This window comes from Somniosus microcephalus, chromosome 14 (genome assembly GCF_052327205.1).
Source record: "Somniosus microcephalus isolate GS21.2 chromosome 14, FLI_Smic_1.0, whole genome shotgun sequence".
NCBI lineage: Eukaryota > Metazoa > Chordata > Chondrichthyes > Squaliformes > Somniosidae > Somniosus > Somniosus microcephalus.
The window spans coordinates 38417678-38427555 of NC_141000.1; positions in this window are offsets into that span (position 1 = coordinate 38417678).

Below are 9878 nucleotides of genomic sequence, written 5' to 3' on the forward strand. Positions count from 1 at the left end.
TCGTTGCGGATCAGACCCATTATTATTACGTGATCTCCGCCCTCGACAGCGCCACAGCCTCGCGGATCGTCAGCCTACTCGGTAGTCCGCCTACTGATCGCAAATATGACACATTAAAGGCGCGGTTGCTGCAGGTCTTCGGGCTCACGAAGTCGGAGCACGCCCGACGGCTGCTCGCTATGCCCGGCCTCGGGGACTCCAAGCCGTCCGATCTCATGAGCCAGATGCTCATGCTCCTCGGTTCCGAGCCGGAATGCTTCCTCTTCAAGGAGCTATTCCTCAGCCTACTCCCGGAGCAAGTTCAGGCCGCCCTAGCCAGGTCCGAAGTCACAGACTGCGCGGAGCTTGCTGCCGAAGCGGACAAGATTTTTGCGGTGACACAACAGCACTGCGCGGCCATGAGGTGTCCATCCCCCACAGACGCTGCTCCAGCTCCTCAGTCAGCGGGGTTGTGCTTTTACCACACCTGTTTTGGCGCGAAAGCAAGATGCTGCCGCCCTCCCTGCAGTTTTTCGCACAAAAAACCCCATCTACAGCCACCCTGGCGAAAGAGGACCGGGTCTAACAAGCACCCCGCGGCTGCGATGGCCATTGGAGATTCAGGGAAGCTTTTCTTCATCACCGACTCCCTATCTGGTCGACGTTTCCTTTGCGACACCGGGGCGCAGTGTAGCATCCTACCTGCGTCAAATCTCGATATACTAGCTGGGGGCCACGGCCCCGCCCTCGTGGCGGTTAATGGCGCAGCCGTTTGGACTTTCGGAAGGCGGCGGGTCCAGGTGTGTTTCGGCGGCCAGCGCTTCCACTGGGAATTCATCACAACCAAAATCACGCAGGCCATCCTTGGGGCGGATTTTTTGTGCACCAATGGCATCCTGGTCGACGTCAGGCACCGCCGGTTGATCAATGAGGCCACGTTCTACTCCATCCTGTGCCACCGCGGTAACGCATGCCGCGCACTGTCTTCTGTGCGTTCCCACCTCCAGACGACTTCACTCGGCTCCTCGGAGAGTTCCCAGATCTGACCAGGCCCACTTTCTCCTCCTCTGCCACTAAACATGGTGTAGAACATCTCATCACCACCACCGGCCCCCCGGTTTACGCACGGGCCCGACGACTCGAACCCGGCAAACTCACGGCTGCAAAAGCGGAGTTCGACGCGATGGAGCGGCTGGGGATTATTCGCCGGTCGAATAGTCCCTGGTCTTCGCCTCTCCACATTGTTCCGAAACCCGGCGGCGGATGGTGGCCATGCGGTGACTACCGACGCCTGAATGACGCCACTACTACTGATCGGTACCCGATCCCGCATATCCAAGATTTCTCGGCCCATTTGGTGGGAAATACCTTTTTTTCAAAAGTCAACCTCGTCCGTGGTTACCACCAGGTCCCCATGCACCCGCAAGACGTCCCGAAAACCGCAGTCATCACCCCATTCGGCCTGTTTGAATTTCTGCGGATGCCGTTTGGCTTGAAGAACGCTGCACAGGCTTTCCAGTGCTTGATGGACTCCGTGCTTCGGGACCTAAAATTCCTCTTCGTCTACCTCAACGACATCCTCATCGCCAACCCTAGCAAAGAGGAGCACTTCTGCCATTTGCGCACCCTCTTCACACGCCTCAGTCAACACGGTTTGATTATCAACCCGGCCAAGTGCCAGTTCGGCCTGCAGTGGATTGATTTCTTGGGCCACCGGATCACATCAGACGGTGCAATTCCCTTACAGATGAAGGTCGAGGCGGTTACATCTTTCCCGCGCCCGCAGACCGTCAAGGCCCTACAGGAGTTCCTCGGGATGGCCAATTTTTATCACCGGTTCGTCCCTAAGGCGGCTCTGCTTATGCAGCCCTTGTACGAGGCCCTCAAGGCCAAGTCCGGTAAGGATCCGATCAGCTGGACGGCCGAGATGGACCGGGCGTTCGTCGACACCAAAGGCGCCTTGGCCAAAGCAACCATACTGGCACACCCGCTTCCAGGTGCCACCATTGCCCTTACCACCGACGCGTCGGACTACGCAATCGGCGCAGTGCAGGAACAGTGGGTGAATGGGACGTGGCAACCGTTGGCGTTTTTCAGCCGTCAACTATGGCGAAACGAAAGAAAGTACAGCACTTTCGACCGGGAGTTGCTGGCCCTTTTTCTAGCCATCTGCCATTTACGGTTCTTACTAGAGGGACGTCTGTTCATGGCTTATGTGGACCACAAGCCACTAACATATGCTATGGTCAAGACCGCCGAACTGTGGTCAGCTCGGCAACAACATCACCTGACGTTCATTTCAGAATTCACCACGGACATTCAGCATTTGTCCGGCAAAGACAACCTGGTGGCGGATTGCCTCTCCCGTGCGACTGTTCACGCAGTCCAACTTGGAATCGACTATGCCCTCATGGCTGTGGATCAAGCCTCGGACCAAGAGGTCCAAGCATACAGGACCAGTCCCTCTAGCTTCCAAGCGGCCGACGTCAAATTCCATGCCACAGGCACCACGCTACTTTGCGACGTCTCCATGGGAGCTCCCCGCCCTATCGTTCCAGTCGCCTGGCGCCGAAAGGTGTTCGACGCCATACACGGGTTGTCACACCCTGGCATGAAGGCCTCGCAAAGTCTGATGTCATCAAAATTCATCTGGAGGGGTATGCACATGGATGTCCGCGACTGGGCCAACACCCGCGTGGTCTGCCGAAAGGCCAAGGTACAGCATCATGTAAAAGCTCCATTGGCCACTTTTGCTGTTCCGGAGCATCGATTCGACCACATGAATGTGGACCGCGTTGGGCCGCTTCCACCTTCTCAAGGTTTTACACACATCCTCACAATGGTAGACCGCACCACTAGATGGCCAGAGGCAGTTCCTTTGGTTTCCACCACTTTGGCAGACGTGGCCAGAGCTTTCATCTCCTCTTGGGTTGCTCGTTTCGGAGTACCGGCGGACATCTCTTCCGATCATGGAACGCAGTTTTCCTCTGAGCTCTGGAACGCTGTGGCTCAGGGGCTCGGCACCAAACTACATCGCACCACCGCCTATCATCCACAGGTGAACGGCCTGTGCGAGCGATTCCACAGGTCACTCAAAGCCGCTCTGCGGGCCAGTCTTCAAGGAGCGGAATGGGTGGACAGACTTCCCTGGGTCCTTTTGGGTCTTCATACGGCGCCCAAAGAAGATTTACAATCATCCTCGGCAGAACTCGTATATGGCCAGCCACTATGAGTACCAGGGGATTTCCTCCCATCTCCAACAGAGCCATGGTCCGCATCCCAGCAACTCGTCAGCCACCAGGAAGCGGCCAGATGTTTCGCTCCAGTGCCTACGTCGCATCACGGCTTACAGAGCTCGCACGTCCCAACTGAGCTGAAAAGCGCCGAGTACGTGTTTATCCGCCACGACGCTCATCGGGACCCGCTCAAGCCTCCTTACACTGGTCCCTTCTGCGTCATAGAGCCGGGAGACAAAACCTTTTCAGTCGATATCTGAGGTAAACCGGACCACATATCGGTTGACCGGCTGAAGCCGGCACACTTAGACCTGGACCACCCAGTCGAAATCGCTCAACCGCCAAATCGGGGCCGGCCGCCCACAGTCGCCATGCCAGATCCACCACAACTGCCCACCAGCTCGACCACCGTCCATCAGCTTCCACTTCAGGGTTACAGAAGTTGCTCGGACAGGCTTGTTAGGCCTCCTCGCCGTCTCACTTTTGCTGTTAAAGACAATTCTGGGGGGGCGCATGTGGCGGAGCCACTAAAGGACTCAGATTGTTTGTATATAATTCCCTTTAACAACATGTTAGCTACAGCCTGAGTCTGTATCTTTATTTATACTGTTTACTTGTACAGAGCGTGATTACTTTAACAGCGCGGGTAAACGCAATGACGTCATGCCGTACATCACGTGATCCCCCATTGGCGGGAAGAACGTGATGACATCATGATGTCAACCACGGGACCAGCCAGCAGTCCTCGTGGAGCCTCTGAACTGAACAGACCTACACTCGATGTTCTCCTGCAGTTACTTGTTTAAACCTGTTAGTTTCCATTAAACTTCGTTTTGTTTGAGCGCCTGAGTGGACCTCAGTCTTTGGATAGGAACTAGACATTCCTACAACAACACACATTGTTACACACACAATGCACATGCCTTGGTCCATCATTGCAAATGCCCAGCTGTGGGTCGTCTTGAAATGAAGTATGAGTGCTTTCTCTGAGATCTACTAGCAGGCAGTATCTATAACCATCCATGTAAACTCTACAGAGCTTCAAAAGTGGCCAAGGTGCATGCAAAGACTTTCAGCATGCAGAGGAACTACTTAACAAAGGAAACCAGAGAGGATTGTGGTGCTAATGAGAGTGGTAGGATAAGAAAGAAAGACTTTTCGCAACCTTGGTGTTATATTTGACCCGAGATCAGCTTGCAACCACATATCCATGCCATCGCTAAGACCGCCTATTTCCACCTCCGTAACATCGCCTGACTCCACCACTGCCTCAGCTCATCTGCTGCTGAAACCCTCATCCATGCTTTTATTACCTCTAGACTTGACGGTTCCAATGCACTCCTGGCCAGCCTCCCACATTCGACCTCCGTAAACCTGAGGTCATCCAAAACTCTGCTGCCTGTGTCCTAACTTGCACCAAGTCCCGTTCACCCATCTGTCCTGTGCTCGCTGACCTACATTGGCTCCCGGTTAAGCAGCATCTCGATTTCAACATTCTCATCCTTGTTATCAAATCCCTCCATGGCCTCGCCCCTCCCTATTTCTGTAATCTCCTCCAGCCCTACAACCCTCTGAGATATCTGCACTCCTCTAATTCTGGCCTCTTGAGCATCCCCGATTTTAATCGCTCCACTATTGGTGGCCGTGCCTTCAGCTGCCAAAGCCCTAAGCTCTGGAATTCCCTCCCTAACCCTCTCCACCTCTTTCCCTCTCTTTCCTCCTTTAAGATACTTTTTAAAACCTACCTCTTTGACCAAGCCTTTGGTCATCTGCACTAATATCTCCTTATGTGGCTCAGTGCCAAATTTTGTTTGACAACGTTTCTGTGAAGTGCCTTGGGGTGTTTTACTACCTTAAAGGCGCTATATAAATACAAGTTGTTGTTGTTCTTTATATTGCGCCTTTCACGGCCTCCGGATGTCCCAAAGCCAATGAAGTACTTTTGAAGTGTAGTCACTGTTGTACTGTAGGAAATCATACATAATAGGACAATCACACAGGAGCAGTGGCACAAAGCTGAAGCATGGCACTGGATCAACATGCTAAATGCTTGTTCTTCCTTTCTATGCAGGAGAGGCTGGCAGTCAAGAGGAAAGGGCATTGAGGCTGCCATTAGCCAACAATCTCCACTAAACCCCTGTGATAAAAATGAAGCAGTTCTTTCTTCATATAGCTTTGCAGAGGTTCCTTCAATGGACAGTGTGAGCAGTCAATGAGTAAGCGAGGTCACCCAGAAACCATCCATCCACTCGTTGTTTGCTCCTGAAGAGGCCTGGCAGACATGATAGTTTGAGGATGAATGTGTCATGGATTACCAGTGGTCACATGTATGATTTTCATGAGTATGGGCTACCACTTGAACATTAATGGAAACATTTTCCTTTACATCCATGAATGGCTACATGGGTATAATCAATCACACCTTAAAGCTTGAACAAGCCATTATTGAGGAAAAACACCCTTTATGCGCCTGAAGCTGATAGACCTGGATGTAGATGGCTGAATGTGCAGAAAATACACCTGTGATATCCCTCATGGAGCATCGCAGATTGGTCCAGGCGAGATACTTCTTCTGGCATGGACTGGGAACTCCCCATTATGTAGACATCTGGTGTGGTAATGCCTGTAAGTGCCAGTAGGACATCAGTTTTAAAAGCACATCTTCATTTGGCAGTTCTGTTCATGCAACAAGTTTATCCTTGGCCGTCTGGCATATTTACACACATATATCCTTGTGTGAATTTGTGGTTCAAAGTGTCACTCTCATCGCTGTGTCAGAAGGTTGTGGGTCTAAGTTCACTGTGATTATTTGCACAAACATCTTTGCGGTCTTCTGCGCATGTGGGGAGTTTTCCGGAGCCATGCCACGCATGCACAGTACCCAACAGTTGTGGCCTGAACCTTGGGCCACGCTCTCCTTGGCTCCGTTGGTGGTCAGGGGTGGGGGGAGGGGGAGAGAGAGGATCGAAAGGGGAGAGAGGAGATTGGAGGAAGAGAGAGAGTGAATGGGAGTGGGGAGAGAGAGGAGGGGGAGAGAGAGAGAATTGGAGGGGAGAGAGAGAGAGGATCGGAGGGGGAGAGAGAGAGGGAATCGGAGGGGGAGAGAGAGAGAGGATTGGAGGGGGGAGAGAGAGAGGATCAGAGGGGGAGAGTGAGAGAGGATCAGAGGGGGAGAGAGAGAGAGGATTGGAGGGGAGAGAGAGAGGATCGGAGGGGGAGAGAGAGAAAGCATCGGAGGGGGAGAGAGAGAGAGCATCGGAGGGGGAGAGAGAGAGAGAGGATCGGAGAGGGGAGAGAGAGAGGATCAGAGGGGGAGAGTGAGAGAGGATCAGAGGGGGAGAGTGAGAGAGGATCAGAGGGGGAGAGAGAGAGAGGATCAGAGGGGGAGAGTGAGAGAGGATCAGAGGGGGAGAGAGAGAGAGGATTGGAGGGGAGAGAGAGAGGATCGGAGGGGGAGAGAGAGAAAGCATCGGAGGGGGAGAGAGAGAGAGCATCGGAGGGGGAGAGAGAGAGAGAGGATCGGAGAGGGGAGAGAGAGAGGATCAGAGGGGGAGAGAGAGGGGATCAGAGGGGGAGACAGAGAGAGGAGATCGGAGGGGGGAGAGAGAGGAAGGGTCGGAGGGGAGAGAGAGAGGAGATCGGAGGAGGAGAGAGAGGAGATCGGAGGGAGAGAGAGGGGAGATCGGAGGGGGAGAGAGAGGGGATGGGAAGGGGAGAGTGAGAGAGGATCGGAGGGGGAGAGAGAGGGGAGATCGGAGGGGGAGAGAGAGTGGGGAGAGAGATGTGGGGGAGAGAGAGAGGTGGGAAGAGAGAGAGGGGAGAGAGGGAATCAGAGGGGAGAGAGAGGCAATCGGAGGGGGCGAGAGAGGAGAGGGAGGAGAGAGAGAGGAGTTGAGAATGAGAGAGAGGAGGAGAGAGTGAAGGAATTGGAGGGAGGAGAGAGCGGGAATCAGGGGGGAGAGAGAGAAGAAGGGGGAAAGAGAGAGGAGGGGAGAGTAAGAGAGAGGAGGGGAAGAGAGAGGAGGGGGAGAGAAAGAGAGAGGGGGAGAGAGGGAGGGGGGAGAGAGAGAGAGGGAGAGAGGGAGGGAATTGGAGGGGGAGAGAGAGAGAGAATTGGAAGGGGAGAGAGGGAGAAGAGAAAGAAGGGGAGAGAGGAGGGGGAGAGGAAGGGTAGAGAGAAGCAAAAGGAAAGAGAGGATCGACGGGGGAAGAGATTGGGGATCGGAGGGCAGGGGAGAGGAGGTCAGAAACTCGGGGAGAGAGAAGGTCAGGAACTCTGGGGGTGTAAAGAGCACGGAGCGCACAGTGGAGCTGGGGAAAGAACATGATCCAGCTCTTAAAGGAAGAGGGGCATGAGAGCTAGAGTGTGATCCAAATGGTAAGATGGATCATGTCCTTCCAACCCCACCCCCTTTATACCCGCACTACATTCTCCCTCTCCTCCCTCTAGACCTGGTTGATTTCTCGGAAAGCTGCTTGGTGCGTGTGTGGCAAGTGACATCATTGGATTGGATTACTTGCCTGGATGAGTGCAGCTCCAACAATACTGAAGAAGCTTGACACCATCCAGGACAAAGCAGCCTGCTTGATTAGCACCCCATCCACCACCTTAAACATTCAATCCTTCCACCACCGGTGTACCATCGCTGCAGTGTGTACCATCTACAAGATGCACTGCAACAACTCGCCAAGGCTTCTTCGGCAGCACCTCCCAAACCCACGACCTCTTCCAACTAGAAGGACAAGGATAGCAGGCACATGGGAACACCACCACCTCCAGGTTCCCTTCCAAGTCACACACCATTCTAACTTAGAAGTATATCTTCCAATCCTTCATCGTCGCTGGGTCAAAATCCTGGAACTCCCTACCTTCACCACACAGACTGCAGCGGTTCAAGGAAGCAGCTCACCACCCCCTTCTCAAGGACAATTAGGGATGGGCAATAAATGCTGGCCTTGCCAGCAATGCCCACATCCCATAAACAAATAATTTTTAAAAATCCGGAAGTCATGACACTGTCACTACTCACTTCATACCCAATAAACTTGTTAACAACCTGTGACCCACACGCAATGCTCCATCTATGGGGGAGAAGGTCAGGAACTTGGGGGGAAAGGTCAGGAACTTGTTGGGGAGGGAAAAGGTTGCAAGCTCGGGGGGTGGGAGGAAGGTTAGGAACTTTTTGGGGGGTGCAGGAACCTGTTTGGGGGGTGGGAGAAGGTCTTAACCTGTGAAGGTGAGCCCTGTCTGTTCTATGTGAGCTCTATTCTCTCTGGAGCTTGGCAGTCAGAATGGCTCACATTACACTTTGCAAAGTACTTGATTACTTAGGCAGGCAGGATCTAATTACACATTCCAGATAAACTGCTGGGTGTGTCTTGTCCTCCAAGGGGACCAATCAGAAATAAGGTCTTGTCCTCCAAGGCGACTAGTCAGAAATCTGGTGCTGGAAATAAACGCAGCCATCTAAGCTCCACTCCATAGACCTGAGCGCATAATGTAGGCTGACACTTCAGTGTCACACACCAGACCCCATTTTGGTGAGGGCGTTAGCGTCGGCACCGGGGGAGTGCACTGGACGAATGCAGAGTAGGCAGATTGTGACGTCAACCAGTGTGGAATGCTGATTTGACGCCATCACTACCATTTTCAATCACAACGCTGGAGCTAACACCCTGTCTTAACCTTGCACAGCTGAACATGCGTTCAGCATCAGGAAGGAAACTCACCAGTGATATTTAAAGGGATTATTACCTACTTACAGGTTAGTTGCTGATTGATTTCAAGTAGCTGTTGCTGAGTTTGTATGAGTATTTGATGCTTTCCAGACTTCTTTAAAGTTGGCAAACTCTACAAGGCATGGTGTGGCATGTGCTCAAGGACTTGGTCTGACTTGCAAAGGGGTTTGCTCAGACCGAAACGGGTGCAATAGTTAATGTCCCCCTTGGTCTGCAGCATGACAGGGATTTTGAGCAGAGGCAACACAGAGCAGGACAAGCTGCTAGAAGAGGCAGGAGGAGGAGGGGGTGAAGAGCAGGAGGCCATATCCACCCAGGGTCTTCAGGAAACAATTCCTCCCTCAGTCTCAGTGAGGAACAGTGTGTGTGACGTTTCCTTTTTACTAAGGAGGTGCTCAGAGAAATCTGTCACTAGCTGCAGGCTGACTTGCGGCCTCAGTCCAGGGCGAGAATGGCATTGCCAGTGGATGTAAAGGGGACCATGGCATTGAACTTCTTCACGTCGGGCTCCTTCCAGCCTGGAGCAGGCGACATCTGTAGCATCTCCCAGTTCGCCATCCAGTCCTGTATAAGGGAGATGAGTGAGGCTCTGTATGCAAAGAGAGCTGAATACATTTCATTCTCTCTTGCCAGAGAAAAACAGGCTTCGCCAGGATAGCAGGCTTCCCCATGGTGCAGGGTGCCATTGACTGCACACACATCGCTTTGCGAGACCCGCATCTCAATTCGCAGATGTACCACAACCAGAAGGGATTCCACTCCCTCAATGTCAGCATGCATATAACAAAAGCCATGCTGCCACACGGAATGCGATAGAGCAGACCACTGGCACCCTTAAACAACGTTTCTGCTGCCTGGACCGCTCTGGAGGAGCCCTGCATTGCTCTCTAGAGCACATCTCAAGATTCGTGGTCTGCTGCATTC